Source organism: Anomaloglossus baeobatrachus, unplaced genomic scaffold (assembly GCF_048569485.1).
Source record: "Anomaloglossus baeobatrachus isolate aAnoBae1 unplaced genomic scaffold, aAnoBae1.hap1 Scaffold_573, whole genome shotgun sequence".
Taxonomy (NCBI): domain Eukaryota; kingdom Metazoa; phylum Chordata; class Amphibia; order Anura; family Aromobatidae; genus Anomaloglossus; species Anomaloglossus baeobatrachus.
In genome coordinates this window covers 65,462-88,980 of record NW_027444935.1, presented here as the reverse complement: position 1 = coordinate 88,980, position 23,519 = coordinate 65,462, and the positions used below count along the sequence as shown (strand labels likewise).

Genomic DNA, 23,519 nt, shown 5'->3' with positions numbered 1-23,519 from the left:
CGATTAGCGAATTGAAATGAATTTTTATCTAACACACTTTTTACTTGCTTTATTCATCCAAATAGCAAACTCATCACCACTCAACTTCACCAACTCTGCTATGTCCCGTGCAGTATCTTGTTGTCAGTCTAATCTAGATCATGTGTAATTGAATGGAATAGATCCCTTTTGGACAAAGTGGAGTCAGATGCTGCAGTGACCACAGGTGTGAGAGGATCTACAATTGGCATCTGGTGTTATCTCTCTGCTTCCACTCCAAATAAAGTTACCTGTTGTTACCTGAACGTCAAATACTAAGAATGGGCGGCCTATGAAAGAATTAGTACTTTCATTAAGTATACTAAACCGGCTAATTGGGAATAGACAAACTGTAAAAAGCCCTCTGAGAAAGCCCCTCTCTAACCTTTGTTAGTAAGCTTTTCTGTAGCCTGCCTGTTGATGTATTTTCGGTTTGAACAGTGCACAACATGAAGAGACGGAACACTGGCGGCTTGTCACAATGCCCCCCGATGACATCACAATAGCGCTGCTGCCTAGAAAACAAGCTGCGCAGAAGAAGTTGTTCTTTGGGTGGGAGGGTGGGCTAGTGGAAGGAGGGGGCAATCTCTTTTTTTCCCGGGTGGTAGGGGGATGACAGGAGAAGGGAAGCGGGTGGTGAGAAAGGTACAGAGGGCAGGGTTTGGGGGCTGGGAAGGAAAGGGAAAAGATTAGGGTTTGGGGATGATGAAAGGGCTTTCTACGGGTAAGGATGGCAAAGGGTGGCAGTGACGGAAAGTCAGGCAACCTGTCCTGTCCGTCTTTTTGTATCGTGAATTGGAAAGACTGCAAGGGGGAGGGGAGTTGCTTGCGCCCTAAAGGAGGAGTTATTCAGATTCATTGCAGTGGGCGGCGGCTGCAAAACGCACCATTCTTCTTGTTTTTGCTCTGCAAAGCAGCCTTTTCAAGGGTTGGCTTGGGTGACAAAATGTCTTGTGTAGGCGTGGGTTTGTCTCCCTCTCGCTCTCTCTCCCTAAGATGTGTCCGGCATAGGCCAGGGTGCCACTCGAGGCCCAAACCAATTCTGGTTATCGCTTCTCGGCCTTTTGGCTAAGATCAAGTGTAGTATCTGTTCTTATCAGTTTAATATCTGATACGTCCCCTATCTGGGGACCATATATTAAATGGATTTTTAGAACAGGGAGATGGAAAAAGAGCTTGCTCTGTCCACTCCACGCATTGACCTGGTATTGCAGTACCTCCAGGAACGGTGCACCCCTTCTTAACCCAGTTTCCAAAAGCAGAACTCGATTCACCTGATTCATATTAGCCCGATTAGCGAATTGAAATGAATTTTTATCTAACACACTTTTTACTTGCTTTATTCATCCAAATAGCAAACTCATCACCACTCAACTTCACCAACTCTGCTATGTCCCGTGCAGTATCTTGTTGTCAGTCTAATCTAGATCATGTGTAATTGAATGGAATAGATCCCTTTTGGACAAAGTGGAGTCAGATGCTGCAGTGACCACAGGTGTGAGAGGATCTACAATTGGCATCTGGTGTTATCTCTCTGCTTCCACTCCAAATAAAGTTACCTGTTGTTACCTGAACGTCAAATACTAAGAATGGGCGGCCTATGAAAGAATTAGTACTTTCATTAAGTATACTAAACCGGCTAATTGGGAATAGACAAACTGTAAAAAGCCCTCTGAGAAAGCCCCTCTCTAACCTTTGTTAGTAAGCTTTTCTGTAGCCTGCCTGTTGATGTATTTTCGGTTTGAACAGTGCACAACATGAAGAGACGGAACACTGGCGGCTTGTCACAATGCCCCCCGATGACATCACAATAGCGCTGCTGCCTAGAAAACAAGCTGCGCAGAAGAAGTTGTTCTTTGGGTGGGAGGGTGGGCTAGTGGAAGGAGGGGGCAATCTCTTTTTTTCCCGGGTGGTAGGGGGATGACAGGAGAAGGGAAGCGGGTGGTGAGAAAGGTACAGAGGGCAGGGTTTGGGGGCTGGGAAGGAAAGGGAAAAGATTAGGGTTTGGGGATGATGAAAGGGCTTTCTACGGGTAAGGATGGCAAAGGGTGGCAGTGACGGAAAGTCAGGCAACCTGTCCTGTCCGTCTTTTTGTATCGTGAATTGGAAAGACTGCAAGGGGGAGGGGAGTTGCTTGCGCCCTAAAGGAGGAGTTATTCAGATTCATTGCAGTGGGCGGCGGCTGCAAAACGCACCATTCTTCTTGTTTTTGCTCTGCAAAGCAGCCTTTTCAAGGGTTGGCTTGGGTGACAAAATGTCTTGTGTAGGCGTGGGTTTGTCTCCCTCTCGCTCTCTCTCCCTAAGATGTGTCCGGCATAGGCCAGGGTGCCACTCGAGGCCCAAACCAATTCTGGTTATCGCTTCTCGGCCTTTTGGCTAAGATCAAGTGTAGTATCTGTTCTTATCAGTTTAATATCTGATACGTCCCCTATCTGGGGACCATATATTAAATGGATTTTTAGAACAGGGAGATGGAAAAAGAGCTTGCTCTGTCCACTCCACGCATTGACCTGGTATTGCAGTACCTCCAGGAACGGTGCACCCCTTCTTAACCCAGTTTCCAAAAGCAGAACTCGATTCACCTGATTCATATTAGCCCGATTAGCGAATTGAAATGAATTTTTATCTAACACACTTTTTACTTGCTTTATTCATCCAAATAGCAAACTCATCACCACTCAACTTCACCAACTCTGCTATGTCCCGTGCAGTATCTTGTTGTCAGTCTAATCTAGATCATGTGTAATTGAATGGAATAGATCCCTTTTGGACAAAGTGGAGTCAGATGCTGCAGTGACCACAGGTGTGAGAGGATCTACAATTGGCATCTGGTGTTATCTCTCTGCTTCCACTCCAAATAAAGTTACCTGTTGTTACCTGAACGTCAAATACTAAGAATGGGCGGCCTATGAAAGAATTAGTACTTTCATTAAGTATACTAAACCGGCTAATTGGGAATAGACAAACTGTAAAAAGCCCTCTGAGAAAGCCCCTCTCTAACCTTTGTTAGTAAGCTTTTCTGTAGCCTGCCTGTTGATGTATTTTCGGTTTGAACAGTGCACAACATGAAGAGACGGAACACTGGCGGCTTGTCACAATGCCCCCCGATGACATCACAATAGCGCTGCTGCCTAGAAAACAAGCTGCGCAGAAGAAGTTGTTCTTTGGGTGGGAGGGTGGGCTAGTGGAAGGAGGGGGCAATCTCTTTTTTTCCCGGGTGGTAGGGGGATGACAGGAGAAGGGAAGCGGGTGGTGAGAAAGGTACAGAGGGCAGGGTTTGGGGGCTGGGAAGGAAAGGGAAAAGATTAGGGTTTGGGGATGATGAAAGGGCTTTCTACGGGTAAGGATGGCAAAGGGTGGCAGTGACGGAAAGTCAGGCAACCTGTCCTGTCCGTCTTTTTGTATCGTGAATTGGAAAGACTGCAAGGGGGAGGGGAGTTGCTTGCGCCCTAAAGGAGGAGTTATTCAGATTCATTGCAGTGGGCGGCGGCTGCAAAACGCACCATTCTTCTTGTTTTTGCTCTGCAAAGCAGCCTTTTCAAGGGTTGGCTTGGGTGACAAAATGTCTTGTGTAGGCGTGGGTTTGTCTCCCTCTCGCTCTCTCTCCCTAAGATGTGTCCGGCATAGGCCAGGGTGCCACTCGAGGCCCAAACCAATTCTGGTTATCGCTTCTCGGCCTTTTGGCTAAGATCAAGTGTAGTATCTGTTCTTATCAGTTTAATATCTGATACGTCCCCTATCTGGGGACCATATATTAAATGGATTTTTAGAACAGGGAGATGGAAAAAGAGCTTGCTCTGTCCACTCCACGCATTGACCTGGTATTGCAGTACCTCCAGGAACGGTGCACCCCTTCTTAACCCAGTTTCCAAAAGCAGAACTCGATTCACCTGATTCATATTAGCCCGATTAGCGAATTGAAATGAATTTTTATCTAACACACTTTTTACTTGCTTTATTCATCCAAATAGCAAACTCATCACCACTCAACTTCACCAACTCTGCTATGTCCCGTGCAGTATCTTGTTGTCAGTCTAATCTAGATCATGTGTAATTGAATGGAATAGATCCCTTTTGGACAAAGTGGAGTCAGATGCTGCAGTGACCACAGGTGTGAGAGGATCTACAATTGGCATCTGGTGTTATCTCTCTGCTTCCACTCCAAATAAAGTTACCTGTTGTTACCTGAACGTCAAATACTAAGAATGGGCGGCCTATGAAAGAATTAGTACTTTCATTAAGTATACTAAACCGGCTAATTGGGAATAGACAAACTGTAAAAAGCCCTCTGAGAAAGCCCCTCTCTAACCTTTGTTAGTAAGCTTTTCTGTAGCCTGCCTGTTGATGTATTTTCGGTTTGAACAGTGCACAACATGAAGAGACGGAACACTGGCGGCTTGTCACAATGCCCCCCGATGACATCACAATAGCGCTGCTGCCTAGAAAACAAGCTGCGCAGAAGAAGTTGTTCTTTGGGTGGGAGGGTGGGCTAGTGGAAGGAGGGGGCAATCTCTTTTTTTCCCGGGTGGTAGGGGGATGACAGGAGAAGGGAAGCGGGTGGTGAGAAAGGTACAGAGGGCAGGGTTTGGGGGCTGGGAAGGAAAGGGAAAAGATTAGGGTTTGGGGATGATGAAAGGGCTTTCTACGGGTAAGGATGGCAAAGGGTGGCAGTGACGGAAAGTCAGGCAACCTGTCCTGTCCGTCTTTTTGTATCGTGAATTGGAAAGACTGCAAGGGGGAGGGGAGTTGCTTGCGCCCTAAAGGAGGAGTTATTCAGATTCATTGCAGTGGGCGGCGGCTGCAAAACGCACCATTCTTCTTGTTTTTGCTCTGCAAAGCAGCCTTTTCAAGGGTTGGCTTGGGTGACAAAATGTCTTGTGTAGGCGTGGGTTTGTCTCCCTCTCGCTCTCTCTCCCTAAGATGTGTCCGGCATAGGCCAGGGTGCCACTCGAGGCCCAAACCAATTCTGGTTATCGCTTCTCGGCCTTTTGGCTAAGATCAAGTGTAGTATCTGTTCTTATCAGTTTAATATCTGATACGTCCCCTATCTGGGGACCATATATTAAATGGATTTTTAGAACAGGGAGATGGAAAAAGAGCTTGCTCTGTCCACTCCACGCATTGACCTGGTATTGCAGTACCTCCAGGAACGGTGCACCCCTTCTTAACCCAGTTTCCAAAAGCAGAACTCGATTCACCTGATTCATATTAGCCCGATTAGCGAATTGAAATGAATTTTTATCTAACACACTTTTTACTTGCTTTATTCATCCAAATAGCAAACTCATCACCACTCAACTTCACCAACTCTGCTATGTCCCGTGCAGTATCTTGTTGTCAGTCTAATCTAGATCATGTGTAATTGAATGGAATAGATCCCTTTTGGACAAAGTGGAGTCAGATGCTGCAGTGACCACAGGTGTGAGAGGATCTACAATTGGCATCTGGTGTTATCTCTCTGCTTCCACTCCAAATAAAGTTACCTGTTGTTACCTGAACGTCAAATACTAAGAATGGGCGGCCTATGAAAGAATTAGTACTTTCATTAAGTATACTAAACCGGCTAATTGGGAATAGACAAACTGTAAAAAGCCCTCTGAGAAAGCCCCTCTCTAACCTTTGTTAGTAAGCTTTTCTGTAGCCTGCCTGTTGATGTATTTTCGGTTTGAACAGTGCACAACATGAAGAGACGGAACACTGGCGGCTTGTCACAATGCCCCCCGATGACATCACAATAGCGCTGCTGCCTAGAAAACAAGCTGCGCAGAAGAAGTTGTTCTTTGGGTGGGAGGGTGGGCTAGTGGAAGGAGGGGGCAATCTCTTTTTTTCCCGGGTGGTAGGGGGATGACAGGAGAAGGGAAGCGGGTGGTGAGAAAGGTACAGAGGGCAGGGTTTGGGGGCTGGGAAGGAAAGGGAAAAGATTAGGGTTTGGGGATGATGAAAGGGCTTTCTACGGGTAAGGATGGCAAAGGGTGGCAGTGACGGAACGTCAGGCAACCTGTCCTGTCCGTCTTTTTGTATCGTGAATTGGAAAGACTGCAAGGGGGAGGGGAGTTGCTTGCGCCCTAAAGGAGGAGTTATTCAGATTCATTGCAGTGGGCGGCGGCTGCAAAACGCACCATTCTTCTTGTTTTTGCTCTGCAAAGCAGCCTTTTCAAGGGTTGGCTTGGGTGACAAAATGTCTTGTGTAGGCGTGGGTTTGTCTCCCTCTCGCTCTCTCTCCCTAAGATGTGTCCGGCATAGGCCAGGGTGCCACTCGAGGCCCAAACCAATTCTGGTTATCGCTTCTCGGCCTTTTGGCTAAGATCAAGTGTAGTATCTGTTCTTATCAGTTTAATATCTGATACGTCCCCTATCTGGGGACCATATATTAAATGGATTTTTAGAACAGGGAGATGGAAAAAGAGCTTGCTCTGTCCACTCCACGCATTGACCTGGTATTGCAGTACCTCCAGGAACGGTGCACCCCTTCTTAACCCAGTTTCCAAAAGCAGAACTCGATTCACCTGATTCATATTAGCCCGATTAGCGAATTGAAATGAATTTTTATCTAACACACTTTTTACTTGCTTTATTCATCCAAATAGCAAACTCATCACCACTCAACTTCACCAACTCTGCTATGTCCCGTGCAGTATCTTGTTGTCAGTCTAATCTAGATCATGTGTAATTGAATGGAATAGATCCCTTTTGGACAAAGTGGAGTCAGATGCTGCAGTGACCACAGGTGTGAGAGGATCTACAATTGGCATCTGGTGTTATCTCTCTGCTTCCACTCCAAATAAAGTTACCTGTTGTTACCTGAACGTCAAATACTAAGAATGGGCGGCCTATGAAAGAATTAGTACTTTCATTAAGTATACTAAACCGGCTAATTGGGAATAGACAAACTGTAAAAAGCCCTCTGAGAAAGCCCCTCTCTAACCTTTGTTAGTAAGCTTTTCTGTAGCCTGCCTGTTGATGTATTTTCGGTTTGAACAGTGCACAACATGAAGAGACGGAACACTGGCGGCTTGTCACAATGCCCCCCGATGACATCACAATAGCGCTGCTGCCTAGAAAACAAGCTGCGCAGAAGAAGTTGTTCTTTGGGTGGGAGGGTGGGCTAGTGGAAGGAGGGGGCAATCTCTTTTTTTCCCGGGTGGTAGGGGGATGACAGGAGAAGGGAAGCGGGTGGTGAGAAAGGTACAGAGGGCAGGGTTTGGGGGCTGGGAAGGAAAGGGAAAAGATTAGGGTTTGGGGATGATGAAAGGGCTTTCTACGGGTAAGGATGGCAAAGGGTGGCAGTGACGGAAAGTCAGGCAACCTGTCCTGTCCGTCTTTTTGTATCGTGAATTGGAAAGACTGCAAGGGGGAGGGGAGTTGCTTGCGCCCTAAAGGAGGAGTTATTCAGATTCATTGCAGTGGGCGGCGGCTGCAAAACGCACCATTCTTCTTGTTTTTGCTCTGCAAAGCAGCCTTTTCAAGGGTTGGCTTGGGTGACAAAATGTCTTGTGTAGGCGTGGGTTTGTCTCCCTCTCGCTCTCTCTCCCTAAGATGTGTCCGGCATAGGCCAGGGTGCCACTCGAGGCCCAAACCAATTCTGGTTATCGCTTCTCGGCCTTTTGGCTAAGATCAAGTGTAGTCCCTTCATTGGGTTTTCCTTGGTCTTGGCTGGGAGGGGCCCGGGCTTGCACAACCGCCGGCCTCGGGGATTGTTGCGCCTTTTGGTGCTTACGTCCCCTTATGGCTGATGGTTCCTGGGCTCGGGAGGCGATCACCTGCGGCACTGCGCTTTTGTGTGGTGGCCGATGACCGTTTTCTGAAATTTGCGGATGAATTCTCATCTGTTCTTATCAGTTTAATATCTGATACGTCCCCTATCTGGGGACCATATATTAAATGGATTTTTAGAACAGGGAGATGGAAAAAGAGCTTGCTCTGTCCACTCCACGCATTGACCTGGTATTGCAGTACCTCCAGGAACGGTGCACCCCTTCTTAACCCAGTTTCCAAAAGCAGAACTCGATTCACCTGATTCATATTAGCCCGATTAGCGAATTGAAATGAATTTTTATCTAACACACTTTTTACTTGCTTTATTCATCCAAATAGCAAACTCATCACCACTCAACTTCACCAACTCTGCTATGTCCCGTGCAGTATCTTGTTGTCAGTCTAATCTAGATCATGTGTAATTGAATGGAATAGATCCCTTTTGGACAAAGTGGAGTCAGATGCTGCAGTGACCACAGGTGTGAGAGGATCTACAATTGGCATCTGGTGTTATCTCTCTGCTTCCACTCCAAATAAAGTTACCTGTTGTTACCTGAACGTCAAATACTAAGAATGGGCGGCCTATGAAAGAATTAGTACTTTCATTAAGTATACTAAACCGGCTAATTGGGAATAGACAAACTGTAAAAAGCCCTCTGAGAAAGCCCCTCTCTAACCTTTGTTAGTAAGCTTTTCTGTAGCCTGCCTGTTGATGTATTTTCGGTTTGAACAGTGCACAACATGAAGAGACGGAACACTGGCGGCTTGTCACAATGCCCCCCGATGACATCACAATAGCGCTGCTGCCTAGAAAACAAGCTGCGCAGAAGAAGTTGTTCTTTGGGTGGGAGGGTGGGCTAGTGGAAGGAGGGGGCAATCTCTTTTTTTCCCGGGTGGTAGGGGGATGACAGGAGAAGGGAAGCGGGTGGTGAGAAAGGTACAGAGGGCAGGGTTTGGGGGCTGGGAAGGAAAGGGAAAAGATTAGGGTTTGGGGATGATGAAAGGGCTTTCTACGGGTAAGGATGGCAAAGGGTGGCAGTGACGGAAAGTCAGGCAACCTGTCCTGTCCGTCTTTTTGTATCGTGAATTGGAAAGACTGCAAGGGGGAGGGGAGTTGCTTGCGCCCTAAAGGAGGAGTTATTCAGATTCATTGCAGTGGGCGGCGGCTGCAAAACGCACCATTCTTCTTGTTTTTGCTCTGCAAAGCAGCCTTTTCAAGGGTTGGCTTGGGTGACAAAATGTCTTGTGTAGGCGTGGGTTTGTCTCCCTCTCGCTCTCTCTCCCTAAGATGTGTCCGGCATAGGCCAGGGTGCCACTCGAGGCCCAAACCAATTCTGGTTATCGCTTCTCGGCCTTTTGGCTAAGATCAAGTGTAGTATCTGTTCTTATCAGTTTAATATCTGATACGTCCCCTATCTGGGGACCATATATTAAATGGATTTTTAGAACAGGGAGATGGAAAAAGAGCTTGCTCTGTCCACTCCACGCATTGACCTGGTATTGCAGTACCTCCAGGAACGGTGCACCCCTTCTTAACCCAGTTTCCAAAAGCAGAACTCGATTCACCTGATTCATATTAGCCCGATTAGCGAATTGAAATGAATTTTTATCTAACACACTTTTTACTTGCTTTATTCATCCAAATAGCAAACTCATCACCACTCAACTTCACCAACTCTGCTATGTCCCGTGCAGTATCTTGTTGTCAGTCTAATCTAGATCATGTGTAATTGAATGGAATAGATCCCTTTTGGACAAAGTGGAGTCAGATGCTGCAGTGACCACAGGTGTGAGAGGATCTACAATTGGCATCTGGTGTTATCTCTCTGCTTCCACTCCAAATAAAGTTACCTGTTGTTACCTGAACGTCAAATACTAAGAATGGGCGGCCTATGAAAGAATTAGTACTTTCATTAAGTATACTAAACCGGCTAATTGGGAATAGACAAACTGTAAAAAGCCCTCTGAGAAAGCCCCTCTCTAACCTTTGTTAGTAAGCTTTTCTGTAGCCTGCCTGTTGATGTATTTTCGGTTTGAACAGTGCACAACATGAAGAGACGGAACACTGGCGGCTTGTCACAATGCCCCCCGATGACATCACAATAGCGCTGCTGCCTAGAAAACAAGCTGCGCAGAAGAAGTTGTTCTTTGGGTGGGAGGGTGGGCTAGTGGAAGGAGGGGGCAATCTCTTTTTTTCCCGGGTGGTAGGGGGATGACAGGAGAAGGGAAGCGGGTGGTGAGAAAGGTACAGAGGGCAGGGTTTGGGGGCTGGGAAGGAAAGGGAAAAGATTAGGGTTTGGGGATGATGAAAGGGCTTTCTACGGGTAAGGATGGCAAAGGGTGGCAGTGACGGAAAGTCAGGCAACCTGTCCTGTCCGTCTTTTTGTATCGTGAATTGGAAAGACTGCAAGGGGGAGGGGAGTTGCTTGCGCCCTAAAGGAGGAGTTATTCAGATTCATTGCAGTGGGCGGCGGCTGCAAAACGCACCATTCTTCTTGTTTTTGCTCTGCAAAGCAGCCTTTTCAAGGGTTGGCTTGGGTGACAAAATGTCTTGTGTAGGCGTGGGTTTGTCTCCCTCTCGCTCTCTCTCCCTAAGATGTGTCCGGCATAGGCCAGGGTGCCACTCGAGGCCCAAACCAATTCTGGTTATCGCTTCTCGGCCTTTTGGCTAAGATCAAGTGTAGTATCTGTTCTTATCAGTTTAATATCTGATACGTCCCCTATCTGGGGACCATATATTAAATGGATTTTTAGAACAGGGAGATGGAAAAAGAGCTTGCTCTGTCCACTCCACGCATTGACCTGGTATTGCAGTACCTCCAGGAACGGTGCACCCCTTCTTAACCCAGTTTCCAAAAGCAGAACTCGATTCACCTGATTCATATTAGCCCGATTAGCGAATTGAAATGAATTTTTATCTAACACACTTTTTACTTGCTTTATTCATCCAAATAGCAAACTCATCACCACTCAACTTCACCAACTCTGCTATGTCCCGTGCAGTATCTTGTTGTCAGTCTAATCTAGATCATGTGTAATTGAATGGAATAGATCCCTTTTGGACAAAGTGGAGTCAGATGCTGCAGTGACCACAGGTGTGAGAGGATCTACAATTGGCATCTGGTGTTATCTCTCTGCTTCCACTCCAAATAAAGTTACCTGTTGTTACCTGAACGTCAAATACTAAGAATGGGCGGCCTATGAAAGAATTAGTACTTTCATTAAGTATACTAAACCGGCTAATTGGGAATAGACAAACTGTAAAAAGCCCTCTGAGAAAGCCCCTCTCTAACCTTTGTTAGTAAGCTTTTCTGTAGCCTGCCTGTTGATGTATTTTCGGTTTGAACAGTGCACAACATGAAGAGACGGAACACTGGCGGCTTGTCACAATGCCCCCCGATGACATCACAATAGCGCTGCTGCCTAGAAAACAAGCTGCGCAGAAGAAGTTGTTCTTTGGGTGGGAGGGTGGGCTAGTGGAAGGAGGGGGCAATCTCTTTTTTTCCCGGGTGGTAGGGGGATGACAGGAGAAGGGAAGCGGGTGGTGAGAAAGGTACAGAGGGCAGGGTTTGGGGGCTGGGAAGGAAAGGGAAAAGATTAGGGTTTGGGGATGATGAAAGGGCTTTCTACGGGTAAGGATGGCAAAGGGTGGCAGTGACGGAAAGTCAGGCAACCTGTCCTGTCCGTCTTTTTGTATCGTGAATTGGAAAGACTGCAAGGGGGAGGGGAGTTGCTTGCGCCCTAAAGGAGGAGTTATTCAGATTCATTGCAGTGGGCGGCGGCTGCAAAACGCACCATTCTTCTTGTTTTTGCTCTGCAAAGCAGCCTTTTCAAGGGTTGGCTTGGGTGACAAAATGTCTTGTGTAGGCGTGGGTTTGTCTCCCTCTCGCTCTCTCTCCCTAAGATGTGTCCGGCATAGGCCAGGGTGCCACTCGAGGCCCAAACCAATTCTGGTTATCGCTTCTCGGCCTTTTGGCTAAGATCAAGTGTAGTATCTGTTCTTATCAGTTTAATATCTGATACGTCCCCTATCTGGGGACCATATATTAAATGGATTTTTAGAACAGGGAGATGGAAAAAGAGCTTGCTCTGTCCACTCCACGCATTGACCTGGTATTGCAGTACCTCCAGGAACGGTGCACCCCTTCTTAACCCAGTTTCCAAAAGCAGAACTCAATTCACCTGATTCATATTAGCCCGATTAGCGAATTGAAATGAATTTTTATCTAACACACTTTTTACTTGCTTTATTCATCCAAATAGCAAACTCATCACCACTCAACTTCACCAACTCTGCTATGTCCCGTGCAGTATCTTGTTGTCAGTCTAATCTAGATCATGTGTAATTGAATGGAATAGATCCCTTTTGGACAAAGTGGAGTCAGATGCTGCAGTGACCACAGGTGTGAGAGGATCTACAATTGGCATCTGGTGTTATCTCTCTGCTTCCACTCCAAATAAAGTTACCTGTTGTTACCTGAACGTCAAATACTAAGAATGGGCGGCCTATGAAAGAATTAGTACTTTCATTAAGTATACTAAACCGGCTAATTGGGAATAGACAAACTGTAAAAAGCCCTCTGAGAAAGCCCCTCTCTAACCTTTGTTAGTAAGCTTTTCTGTAGCCTGCCTGTTGATGTATTTTCGGTTTGAACAGTGCACAACATGAAGAGACGGAACACTGGCGGCTTGTCACAATGCCCCCCGATGACATCACAATAGCGCTGCTGCCTAGAAAACAAGCTGCGCAGAAGAAGTTGTTCTTTGGGTGGGAGGGTGGGCTAGTGGAAGGAGGGGGCAATCTCTTTTTTTCCCGGGTGGTAGGGGGATGACAGGAGAAGGGAAGCGGGTGGTGAGAAAGGTACAGAGGGCAGGGTTTGGGGGCTGGGAAGGAAAGGGAAAAGATTAGGGTTTGGGGATGATGAAAGGGCTTTCTACGGGTAAGGATGGCAAAGGGTGGCAGTGACGGAAAGTCAGGCAACCTGTCCTGTCCGTCTTTTTGTATCGTGAATTGGAAAGACTGCAAGGGGGAGGGGAGTTGCTTGCGCCCTAAAGGAGGAGTTATTCAGATTCATTGCAGTGGGCGGCGGCTGCAAAACGCACCATTCTTCTTGTTTTTGCTCTGCAAAGCAGCCTTTTCAAGGGTTGGCTTGGGTGACAAAATGTCTTGTGTAGGCGTGGGTTTGTCTCCCTCTCGCTCTCTCTCCCTAAGATGTGTCCGGCATAGGCCAGGGTGCCACTCGAGGCCCAAACCAATTCTGGTTATCGCTTCTCGGCCTTTTGGCTAAGATCAAGTGTAGTATCTGTTCTTATCAGTTTAATATCTGATACGTCCCCTATCTGGGGACCATATATTAAATGGATTTTTAGAACAGGGAGATGGAAAAAGAGCTTGCTCTGTCCACTCCACGCATTGACCTGGTATTGCAGTACCTCCAGGAACGGTGCACCCCTTCTTAACCCAGTTTCCAAAAGCAGAACTCGATTCACCTGATTCATATTAGCCCGATTAGCGAATTGAAATGAATTTTTATCTAACACACTTTTTACTTGCTTTATTCATCCAAATAGCAAACTCATCACCACTCAACTTCACCAACTCTGCTATGTCCCGTGCAGTATCTTGTTGTCAGTCTAATCTAGATCATGTGTAATTGAATGGAATAGATCCCTTTTGGACAAAGTGGAGTCAGATGCTGCAGTGACCACAGGTGTGAGAGGATCTACAATTGGCATCTGGTGTTATCTCTCTGCTTCCACTCCAAATAAAGTTACCTGTTGTTACCTGAACGTCAAATACTAAGAATGGGCGGCCTATGAAAGAATTAGTACTTTCATTAAGTATACTAAACCGGCTAATTGGGAATAGACAAACTGTAAAAAGCCCTCTGAGAAAGCCCCTCTCTAACCTTTGTTAGTAAGCTTTTCTGTAGCCTGCCTGTTGATGTATTTTCGGTTTGAACAGTGCACAACATGAAGAGACGGAACACTGGCGGCTTGTCACAATGCCCCCCGATGACATCACAATAGCGCTGCTGCCTAGAAAACAAGCTGCGCAGAAGAAGTTGTTCTTTGGGTGGGAGGGTGGGCTAGTGGAAGGAGGGGGCAATCTCTTTTTTTCCCGGGTGGTAGGGGGATGACAGGAGAAGGGAAGCGGGTGGTGAGAAAGGTACAGAGGGCAGGGTTTGGGGGCTGGGAAGGAAAGGGAAAAGATTAGGGTTTGGGGATGATGAAAGGGCTTTCTACGGGTAAGGATGGCAAAGGGTGGCAGTGACGGAAAGTCAGGCAACCTGTCCTGTCCGTCTTTTTGTATCGTGAATTGGAAAGACTGCAAGGGGGAGGGGAGTTGCTTGCGCCCTAAAGGAGGAGTTATTCAGATTCATTGCAGTGGGCGGCGGCTGCAAAACGCACCATTCTTCTTGTTTTTGCTCTGCAAAGCAGCCTTTTCAAGGGTTGGCTTGGGTGACAAAATGTCTTGTGTAGGCGTGGGTTTGTCTCCCTCTCGCTCTCTCTCCCTAAGATGTGTCCGGCATAGGCCAGGGTGCCACTCGAGGCCCAAACCAATTCTGGTTATCGCTTCTCGGCCTTTTGGCTAAGATCAAGTGTAGTATCTGTTCTTATCAGTTTAATATCTGATACGTCCCCTATCTGGGGACCATATATTAAATGGATTTTTAGAACAGGGAGATGGAAAAAGAGCTTGCTCTGTCCACTCCACGCATTGACCTGGTATTGCAGTACCTCCAGGAACGGTGCACCCCTTCTTAACCCAGTTTCCAAAAGCAGAACTCGATTCACCTGATTCATATTAGCCCGATTAGCGAATTGAAATGAATTTTTATCTAACACACTTTTTACTTGCTTTATTCATCCAAATAGCAAACTCATCACCACTCAACTTCACCAACTCTGCTATGTCCCGTGCAGTATCTTGTTGTCAGTCTAATCTAGATCATGTGTAATTGAATGGAATAGATCCCTTTTGGACAAAGTGGAGTCAGATGCTGCAGTGACCACAGGTGTGAGAGGATCTACAATTGGCATCTGGTGTTATCTCTCTGCTTCCACTCCAAATAAAGTTACCTGTTGTTACCTGAACGTCAAATACTAAGAATGGGCGGCCTATGAAAGAATTAGTACTTTCATTAAGTATACTAAACCGGCTAATTGGGAATAGACAAACTGTAAAAAGCCCTCTGAGAAAGCCCCTCTCTAACCTTTGTTAGTAAGCTTTTCTGTAGCCTGCCTGTTGATGTATTTTCGGTTTGAACAGTGCACAACATGAAGAGACGGAACACTGGCGGCTTGTCACAATGCCCCCCGATGACATCACAATAGCGCTGCTGCCTAGAAAACAAGCTGCGCAGAAGAAGTTGTTCTTTGGGTGGGAGGGTGGGCTAGTGGAAGGAGGGGGCAATCTCTTTTTTTCCCGGGTGGTAGGGGGATGACAGGAGAAGGGAAGCGGGTGGTGAGAAAGGTACAGAGGGCAGGGTTTGGGGGCTGGGAAGGAAAGGGAAAAGATTAGGGTTTGGGGATGATGAAAGGGCTTTCTACGGGTAAGGATGGCAAAGGGTGGCAGTGACGGAAAGTCAGGCAACCTGTCCTGTCCGTCTTTTTGTATCGTGAATTGGAAAGACTGCAAGGGGGAGGGGAGTTGCTTGCGCCCTAAAGGAGGAGTTATTCAGATTCATTGCAGTGGGCGGCGGCTGCAAAACGCACCATTCTTCTTGTTTTTGCTCTGCAAAGCAGCCTTTTCAAGGGTTGGCTTGGGTGACAAAATGTCTTGTGTAGGCGTGGGTTTGTCTCCCTCTCGCTCTCTCTCCCTAAGATGTGTCCGGCATAGGCCAGGGTGCCACTCGAGGCCCAAACCAATTCTGGTTATCGCTTCTCGGCCTTTTGGCTAAGATCAAGTGTAGTATCTGTTCTTATCAGTTTAATATCTGATACGTCCCCTATCTGGGGACCATATATTAAATGGATTTTTAGAACAGGGAGATGGAAAAAGAGCTTGCTCTGTCCACTCCACGCATTGACCTGGTATTGCAGTACCTCCAGGAACGGTGCACCCCTTCTTAACCCAGTTTCCAAAAGCAGAACTCGATTCACCTGATTCATATTAGCCCGATTAGCGAATTGAAATGAATTTTTATCTAACACACTTTTTACTTGCTTTATTCATCCAAATAGCAAACTCATCACCACTCAACTTCACCAACTCTGCTATGTCCCGTGCAGTATCTTGTTGTCAGTCTAATCTAGATCATGTGTAATTGAATGGAATAGATCCCTTTTGGACAAAGTGGAGTCAGATGCTGCAGTGACCACAGGTGTGAGAGGATCTACAATTGGCATCTGGTGTTATCTCTCTGCTTCCACTCCAAATAAAGTTACCTGTTGTTACCTGAACGTCAAATACTAAGAATGGGCGGCCTATGAAAGAATTAGTACTTTCATTAAGTATACTAAACCGGCTAATTGGGAATAGACAAACTGTAAAAAGCCCTCTGAGAAAGCCCCTCTCTAACCTTTGTTAGTAAGCTTTTCTGTAGCCTGCCTGTTGATGTATTTTCGGTTTGAACAGTGCACAACATGAAGAGACGGAACACTGGCGGCTTGTCACAATGCCCCCCGATGACATCACAATAGCGCTGCTGCCTAGAAAACAAGCTGCGCAGAAGAAGTTGTTCTTTGGGTGGGAGGGTGGGCTAGTGGAAGGAGGGGGCAATCTCTTTTTTTCCCGGGTGGTAGGGGGATGACAGGAGAAGGGAAGCGGGTGGTGAGAAAGGTACAGAGGGCAGGGTTTGGGGGTTGGGAAGGAAAGGGAAAAGATTAGGGTTTGGGGATGATGAAAGGGCTTTCTACGGGTAAGGATGGCAAAGGGTGGCAGTGACGGAAAGTCAGGCAACCTGTCCTGTCCGTCTTTTTGTATCGTGAATTGGAAAGACTGCAAGGGGGAGGGGAGTTGCTTGCGCCCTAAAGGAGGAGTTATTCAGATTCATTGCAGTGGGCGGCGGCTGCAAAACGCACCATTCTTCTTGTTTTTGCTCTGCAAAGCAGCCTTTTCAAGGGTTGGCTTGGGTGACAAAATGTCTTGTGTAGGCGTGGGTTTGTCTCCCTCTCGCTCTCTCTCCCTAAGATGTGTCCGGCATAGGCCAGGGTGCCACTCGAGGCCCAAACCAATTCTGGTTATCGCTTCTCGGCCTTTTGGCTAAGATCAAGTGTAGTATCTGTTCTTATCAGTTTAATATCTGATACGTCCCCTATCTGGGGACCATATATTAAATGGATTTTTAGAACAGGGAGATGGAAAAAGAGCTTGCTCTGTCCACTCCACGCATTGACCTGGTATTGCAGTACCTCCAGGAACGGTGCACCCCTTCTTAACCCAGTTTCCAAAAGCAGAACTCGATTCACCTGATTCATATTAGCCCGATTAGCGAATTGAAATGAATTTTTATCTAACACACTTTTTACTTGCTTTATTCATCCAAATAGCAAACTCATCACCACTCAACTTCACCAACTCTGCTATGTCCCGTGCAGTATCTTGTTGTCAGTCTAATCTAGATCATGTGTAATTGAATGGAATAGATCCCTTTTGGACAAAGTGGAGTCAGATGCTGCAGTGACCACAGGTGTGAGAGGATCTACAATTGGCATCTGGTGTTATCTCTCTGCTTCCACTCCAAATAAAGTTACCTGTTGTTACCTGAACGTCAAATACTAAGAATGGGCGGCCTATGAAAGAATTAGTACTTTCATTAAGTATACTAAACCGGCTAATTGGGAATAGACAAACTGTAAAAAGCCCTCTGAGAAAGCCCCTCTCTAACCTTTGTTAGTAAGCTTTTCTGTAGCCTGCCTGTTGATGTATTTTCGGTTTGAACAGTGCACAACATGAAGAGACGGAACACTGGCGGCTTGTCACAATGCCCCCCGATGACATCACAATAGCGCTGCTGCCTAGAAAACAAGCTGCGCAGAAGAAGTTGTTCTTTGGGTGGGAGGGTGGGCTAGTGGAAGGAGGGGGCAATCTCTTTTTTTCCCGGGTGGTAGGGGGATGACAGGAGAAGGGAAGCGGGTGGTGAGAAAGGTACAGAGGGCAGGGTTTGGGGGCTGGGAAGGAAAGGGAAAAGATTAGGGTTTGGGGATGATGAAAGGGCTTTCTACGGGTAAGGATGGCATAGGGTGGCAGTGACGGAAAGTCAGGCAACCTGTCCTGTCCGTCTTTTTGTATCGTGAATTGGAAAGACTGCAAGGGGGAGGGGAGTTGCTTGCGCCCTAAAGGAGGAGTTATTCAGATTCATTGCAGTGGGCGGCGGCTGCAAAACGCACCATTCTTCTTGTTTTTGCTCTGCAAAGCAGCCTTTTCAAGGGTTGGCTTGGGTGACAAAATGTCTTGTGTAGGCGTGGGTTTGTCTCCCTCTCGCTCTCTCTCCCTAAGATGTGTCCGGCATAGGCCAGGGTGCCACTCGAGGCCCAAACCAATTCTGGTTATCGCTTCTCGGCCTTTTGGCTAAGATCAAGTGTAGTATCTGTTCTTATCAGTTTAATATCTGATACGTCCCCTATCTGGGGACCATATATTAAATGGATTTTTAGAACAGGGAGATGGAAAAAGAGCTTGCTCTGTCCACTCCACGCATTGACCTGGTATTGCAGTACCTCCAGGAACGGTGCACCCCTTCTTAACCCAGTTTCCAAAAGCAGAACTCGATTCACCTGATTCATATTAGCCCGATTAGCGAATTGAAATGAATTTTTATCTAACACACTTTTTACTTGCTTTATTCATCCAAATAGCAAACTCATCACCACTCAACTTCACCAACTCTGCTATGTCCCGTGCAGTATCTTGTTGTCAGTCTAATCTAGATCATGTGTAATTGAATGGAATAGATCCCTTTTGGACAAAGTGGAGTCAGATGCTGCAGTGACCACAGGTGTGAGAGGATCTACAATTGGCATCTGGTGTTATCTCTCTGCTTCCACTCCAAATAAAGTTACCTGTTGTTACCTGAACGTCAAATACTAAGAATGGGCGGCCTATGAAAGAATTAGTACTTTCATTAAGTATACTAATCCGGCTAATTGGGAATAGACAAACTGTAAAAAGCCCTCTGAGAAAGCCCCTCTCTAACCTTTGTTAGTAAGCTTTTCTGTAGCCTGCCTGTTGATGTATTTTCGGTTTGAACAGTGCACAACATGAAGAGACGGAACACTGGCGGCTTGTCACAATGCCCCCCGATGACATCACAATAGCGCTGCTGCCTAGAAAACAAGCTGCGCAGAAGAAGTTGTTCTTTGGGTGGGAGGGTGGGCTAGTGGAAGGAGGGGGCAATCTCTTGTTTTCCCGGGTGGTAGGGGGATGACAGGAGAAGGGAAGCGGGTGGTGAGAAAGGTACAGAGGGCAGGGTTTGGGGGCTGGGAAGGAAAGGGAAAAGATTAGGGTTTGGGGATGATGAAAGGGCTTTCTACGGGTAAGGATGGCAAAGGGTGGCAGTGACGGAAAGTCAGGCAACCTGTCCTGTCCGTCTTTTTGTATCGTGAATTGGAAAGACTGCAAGGGGGAGGGGAGTTGCTTGCGCCCTAAAGGAGGAGTTATTCAGATTCATTGCAGTGGGCGGCGGCTGCAAAACGCACCATTCTTCTTGTTTTTGCTCTGCAAAGCAGCCTTTTCAAGGGTTGGCTTGGGTGACAAAATGTCTTGTGTAGGCGTGGGTTTGTCTCCCTCTCGCTCTCTCTCCCTAAGATGTGTCCGGCATAGGCCAGGGTGCCACTCGAGGCCCAAACCAATTCTGGTTATCGCTTCTCGGCCTTTTGGCTAAGATCAAGTGTAGTATCTGTTCTTATCAGTTTAATATTTGATACGTCCCCTATCTGGGGACCATATATTAAATGGATTTTTAGAACAGGGAGATGGAAAAAGAGCTTGCTCTGTCCACTCCACGCATTGACCTGGTATTGCAGTACCTCCAGGAACGGTGCACCCCTTCTTAACCCAGTTTCCAAAAGCAGAACTCGATTCACCTGATTCATATTAGCCCGATTAGCGAATTGAAATGAATTTTTATCTAACACACTTTTTACTTGCTTTATTCATCCAAATAGCAAACTCATCACCACTCAACTTCACCAACTCTGCTATGTCCCGTGCAGTATCTTGTTGTCAGTCTAATCTAGATCATGTGTAATTGAATGGAATAGATCCCTTTTGGACAAAGTGGAGTCAGATGCTGCAGTGACCACAGGTGTGAGAGGATCTACAATTGGCATCTGGTGTTATCTCTCTGCTTCCACTCCAAATAAAGTTACCTGTTGTTACCTGAACGTCAAATACTAAGAATGGGCGGCCTATGAAAGAATTAGTACTTTCATTAAGTATACTAAACCGGCTAATTGGGAATAGACAAACTGTAAAAAGCCCTCTGAGAAAGCCCCTCTCTAACCTTTGTTAGTAAGCTTTTCTGTAGCCTGCCTGTTGATGTATTTTCGGTTTGAACAGTGCACAACATGAAGAGACGGAACACTGGCGGCTTGTCACAATGCCCCCCGATGACATCACAATAGCGCTGCTGCCTAGAAAACAAGCTGCGCAGAAGAAGTTGTTCTTTGGGTGGGAGGGTGGGCTAGTGGAAGGAGGGGGCAATCTCTTTTTTTCCCGGGTGGTAGGGGGATGACAGGAGAAGGGAAGCGGGTGGTGAGAAAGGTACAGAGGGCAGGGTTTGGGGGCTGGGAAGGAAAGGGAAAAGATTAGGGTTTGGGGATGATGAAAGGGCTTTCTACGGGTAAGGATGGCAAAGGGTGGCAGTGACGGAAAGTCAGGCAACCTGTCCTGTCCGTCTTTTTGTATCGTGAATTGGAAAGACTGCAAGGGGGAGGGGAGTTGCTTGCGCCCTAAAGGAGGAGTTATTCAGATTCATTGCAGTGGGCGGCGGCTGCAAAACGCACCATTCTTCTTGTTTTTGCTCTGCAAAGCAGCCTTTTCAAGGGTTGGCTTGGGTGACAAAATGTCTTGTGTAGGCGTGGGTTTGTCTCCCTCTCGCTCTCTCTCCCTAAGATGTGTCCGGCATAGGCCAGGGTGCCACTCGAGGCCCAAACCAATTCTGGTTATCGCTTCTCGGCCTTTTGGCTAAGATCAAGTGTAGTATCTGTTCTTATCAGTTTAATATCTGATACGTCCCCTATCTGGGGACCATATATTAAATGGATTTTTAGAACAGGGAGATGGAAAAAGAGCTTGCTCTGTCCACTCCACGCATTGACCTGGTATTGCAGTACCTCCAGGAACGGTGCACCCCTTCTTAACCCAGTTTCCAAAAGCAGAACTCGATTCACCTGATTCATATTAGCCCGATTAGCGAATTGAAATGAATTTTTATCTAACACACTTTTTACTTGCTTTATTCATCCAAATAGCAAACTCATCACCACTCAACTTCACCAACTCTGCTATGTCCCGTGCAGTATCTTGTTGTCAGTCTAATCTAGATCATGTGTAATTGAATGGAATAGATCCCTTTTGGACAAAGTGGAGTCAGATGCTGCAGTGACCACAGGTGTGAGAGGATCTACAATTGGCATCTGGTGTTATCTCTCTGCTTCCACTCCAAATAAAGTTACCTGTTGTTACCTGAACGTCAAATACTAAGAATGGGCGGCCTATGAAAGAATTAGTACTTTCATTAAGTATACTAAACCGGCTAATTGGGAATAGACAAACTGTAAAAAGCCCTCTGAGAAAGCCCCTCTCTAACCTTTGTTAGTAAGCTTTTCTGTAGCCTGCCTGTTGATGTATTTTCGGTTTGAACAGTGCACAACATGAAGAGACGGAACACTGGCGGCTTGTCACAATGCCCCCCGATGACATCACAATAGCGCTGCTGCCTAGAAAACAAGCTGCGCAGAAGAAGTTGTTCTTTGGGTGGGAGGGTGGGCTAGTGGAAGGAGGGGGCAATCTCTTTTTTTCCCGGGTGGTAGGGGGATGACAGGAGAAGGGAAGCGGGTGGTGAGAAAGGTACAGAGGGCAGGGTTTGGGGGCTGGGAAGGAAAGGGAAAAGATTAGGGTTTGGGGATGATGAAAGGGCTTTCTACGGGTAAGGATGGCAAAGGGTGGCAGTGACGGAAAGTCAGGCAACCTGTCCTGTCCGTCTTTTTGTATCGTGAATTGGAAAGACTGCAAGGGGGAGGGGAGTTGCTTGCGCCCTAAAGGAGGAGTTATTCAGATTCATTGCAGTGGGCGGCGGCTGCAAAACGCACCATTCTTCTTGTTTTTGCTCTGCAAAGCAGCCTTTTCAAGGGTTGGCTTGGGTGACAAAATGTCTTGTGTAGGCGTGGGTTTGTCTCCCTCTCGCTCTCTCTCCCTAAGATGTGTCCGGCATAGGCCAGGGTGCCACTCGAGGCCCAAACCAATTCTGGTTATCGCTTCTCGGCCTTTTGGCTAAGATCAAGTGTAGTATCATTCGAAAAGGTGGTTTAAGGCTCCGGCCACCTTAGTACAATGATGCAATGCACACTGGAAGGTTGCGCTTGTTAGTACTTTGGGAGGATAGTATATCCATCTAGAGGAAACCATGGCCCTACCAGGATCGAGGCTATTAGACTGAGTAAGTGTGGGGGTTATGGTGCAATGTGCCCCAGGAATGGACACCCTGGAGGGAGTCTGAACTTGCTAGGTTGGGACCCTGGTAAGCCTCAGACCCTGTCGCACGCCGCGCCTTGCCTATTCATACTTTCCAAGCATATTGCCCTATCCCGGCCTTCTGGCTAAGAAGGGAAATTTTTATAATCCCGGTCGGAGGTCCGGTCAGCTTTGGGCTGAGAAACCAACACCCGGTTGGAGGTCCGGGTCAGCTTTGGCTGAGAAACCAACACCCGGTTGGAGGTCCGGTTAGCCTTGGGCTGAGAAACCAACACCCGGTTGGAGGTCCGGTCAGCCTTGGGCTGAGAAACCAACACCCGGTTGGAGATCCGGTCAGCCTTGGGCTGAGAAACCAACACCGGTTGACGGTCCGGGCAGTCTCGGCTGCGAAACCAACGACTAGTAGCTCCCTACTCCACTTGGGTAAGATGCCTCGGTGGACGCTGGGAGCAACAACAAGGCTCAACCAGGCTTCGGCTTGGGGGAGCACCGAAGATCCCTGACCCTCGCTGTGGCCTTCTGGCTCGGAGGGACGGGGTTGATTTTTGGGGATCCTCTTCTCACGGAGGGGTCCACACGAATCCTAGCCTTTGCACTGTTTTTGGTGTGACTTCGGTCATGCATTTTTGCGGTGCTTTGGAAAGCTTCATTAAATCAAAAATCTGTTCTTATCAGTTTAATATCTGATACGTCCCCTATCTGGGGACCATATATTAAATGGATTTTTAGAACAGGGAGATGGAAAAAGAGCTTGCTCTGTCCACTCCACGCATTGACCTGGTATTGCAGTACCTCCAGGAACGGTGCACCCCTTCTTAACCCAGTTTCCAAAAGCAGAACTCGATTCACCTGATTCATATTAGCCCGATTAGCGAATTGAAATGAATTTTTATCTAACACACTTTTTACTTGCTTTATTCATCCAAATAGCAAACTCATCACCACTCAACTTCACCAACTCTGCTATGTCCCGTGCAGTATCTTGTTGTCAGTCTAATCTAGATCATGTGTAATTGAATGGAATAGATCCCTTTTGGACAAAGTGGAGTCAGATGCTGCAGTGACCACAGGTGTGAGAGGATCTACAATTGGCATCTGGTGTTAT

At 47.0% G+C, this 23,519-nt stretch overlaps 17 non-coding genes and 1 pseudogene across 17 annotated transcripts; all 18 read left to right on the top strand.

Moving 5' to 3' along the window:
- The first annotated feature begins 1,066 nt into the window (after positions 1 to 1,066).
- On the top strand, positions 1,067 to 1,257 carry LOC142284670 (U2 spliceosomal RNA). The gene has a single exon (XR_012746156.1). It is a non-coding gene; the product is annotated as a U2 spliceosomal RNA (small nuclear RNA).
- Positions 1,258 to 2,374: 1,117 nt separating this feature from the next.
- Positions 2,375 to 2,565, top strand: LOC142284669 (U2 spliceosomal RNA). Its single transcript, XR_012746155.1, has one exon. It is a non-coding gene; the product is annotated as a U2 spliceosomal RNA (small nuclear RNA).
- A 1,117-nt stretch (positions 2,566 to 3,682) lies between these two features.
- Positions 3,683 to 3,873, top strand: LOC142284668 (U2 spliceosomal RNA). Its single transcript, XR_012746154.1, has one exon. It is a non-coding gene; the product is annotated as a U2 spliceosomal RNA (small nuclear RNA).
- Positions 3,874 to 4,990: 1,117 nt separating this feature from the next.
- Positions 4,991 to 5,181, top strand: LOC142284667 (U2 spliceosomal RNA). The gene has a single exon (XR_012746153.1). It is a non-coding gene; the product is annotated as a U2 spliceosomal RNA (small nuclear RNA).
- A 1,117-nt stretch (positions 5,182 to 6,298) lies between these two features.
- On the top strand, positions 6,299 to 6,489 carry LOC142284666 (U2 spliceosomal RNA). Its single transcript, XR_012746152.1, has one exon. It is a non-coding gene; the product is annotated as a U2 spliceosomal RNA (small nuclear RNA).
- Positions 6,490 to 7,811: 1,322 nt separating this feature from the next.
- LOC142284744 (U2 spliceosomal RNA) lies at positions 7,812 to 7,996 on the top strand. The gene has a single exon (XR_012746227.1). It is a non-coding gene; the product is annotated as a U2 spliceosomal RNA (small nuclear RNA).
- Positions 7,997 to 9,113: 1,117 nt separating this feature from the next.
- Positions 9,114 to 9,304, top strand: LOC142284799 (U2 spliceosomal RNA). The gene has a single exon (XR_012746274.1). It is a non-coding gene; the product is annotated as a U2 spliceosomal RNA (small nuclear RNA).
- A 1,117-nt stretch (positions 9,305 to 10,421) lies between these two features.
- On the top strand, positions 10,422 to 10,612 carry LOC142284798 (U2 spliceosomal RNA). The gene has a single exon (XR_012746273.1). It is a non-coding gene; the product is annotated as a U2 spliceosomal RNA (small nuclear RNA).
- A 1,117-nt stretch (positions 10,613 to 11,729) lies between these two features.
- LOC142284797 (U2 spliceosomal RNA) lies at positions 11,730 to 11,920 on the top strand. Its single transcript, XR_012746272.1, has one exon. It is a non-coding gene; the product is annotated as a U2 spliceosomal RNA (small nuclear RNA).
- Positions 11,921 to 13,037: 1,117 nt separating this feature from the next.
- LOC142284796 (U2 spliceosomal RNA) lies at positions 13,038 to 13,228 on the top strand. The gene has a single exon (XR_012746271.1). It is a non-coding gene; the product is annotated as a U2 spliceosomal RNA (small nuclear RNA).
- A 1,117-nt stretch (positions 13,229 to 14,345) lies between these two features.
- Positions 14,346 to 14,536, top strand: LOC142284795 (U2 spliceosomal RNA). The gene has a single exon (XR_012746270.1). It is a non-coding gene; the product is annotated as a U2 spliceosomal RNA (small nuclear RNA).
- Positions 14,537 to 15,653: 1,117 nt separating this feature from the next.
- On the top strand, positions 15,654 to 15,844 carry LOC142284793 (U2 spliceosomal RNA). The gene has a single exon (XR_012746268.1). It is a non-coding gene; the product is annotated as a U2 spliceosomal RNA (small nuclear RNA).
- Positions 15,845 to 16,961: 1,117 nt separating this feature from the next.
- LOC142284792 (U2 spliceosomal RNA) lies at positions 16,962 to 17,152 on the top strand. Its single transcript, XR_012746267.1, has one exon. It is a non-coding gene; the product is annotated as a U2 spliceosomal RNA (small nuclear RNA).
- A 1,117-nt stretch (positions 17,153 to 18,269) lies between these two features.
- LOC142284791 (U2 spliceosomal RNA) lies at positions 18,270 to 18,460 on the top strand. Its single transcript, XR_012746266.1, has one exon. It is a non-coding gene; the product is annotated as a U2 spliceosomal RNA (small nuclear RNA).
- A 1,117-nt stretch (positions 18,461 to 19,577) lies between these two features.
- On the top strand, positions 19,578 to 19,768 carry LOC142284735 (U2 spliceosomal RNA). Its single transcript, XR_012746219.1, has one exon. It is a non-coding gene; the product is annotated as a U2 spliceosomal RNA (small nuclear RNA).
- Positions 19,769 to 20,885: 1,117 nt separating this feature from the next.
- On the top strand, positions 20,886 to 21,076 carry LOC142284790 (U2 spliceosomal RNA). Its single transcript, XR_012746265.1, has one exon. It is a non-coding gene; the product is annotated as a U2 spliceosomal RNA (small nuclear RNA).
- A 1,117-nt stretch (positions 21,077 to 22,193) lies between these two features.
- Positions 22,194 to 22,335, top strand: LOC142284756 (U2 spliceosomal RNA; annotated as a pseudogene).
- Positions 22,336 to 23,032: 697 nt separating this feature from the next.
- LOC142284742 (U2 spliceosomal RNA) lies at positions 23,033 to 23,228 on the top strand. Its single transcript, XR_012746225.1, has one exon. It is a non-coding gene; the product is annotated as a U2 spliceosomal RNA (small nuclear RNA).
- The last annotated feature ends 291 nt before the right edge of the window (positions 23,229 to 23,519 follow it).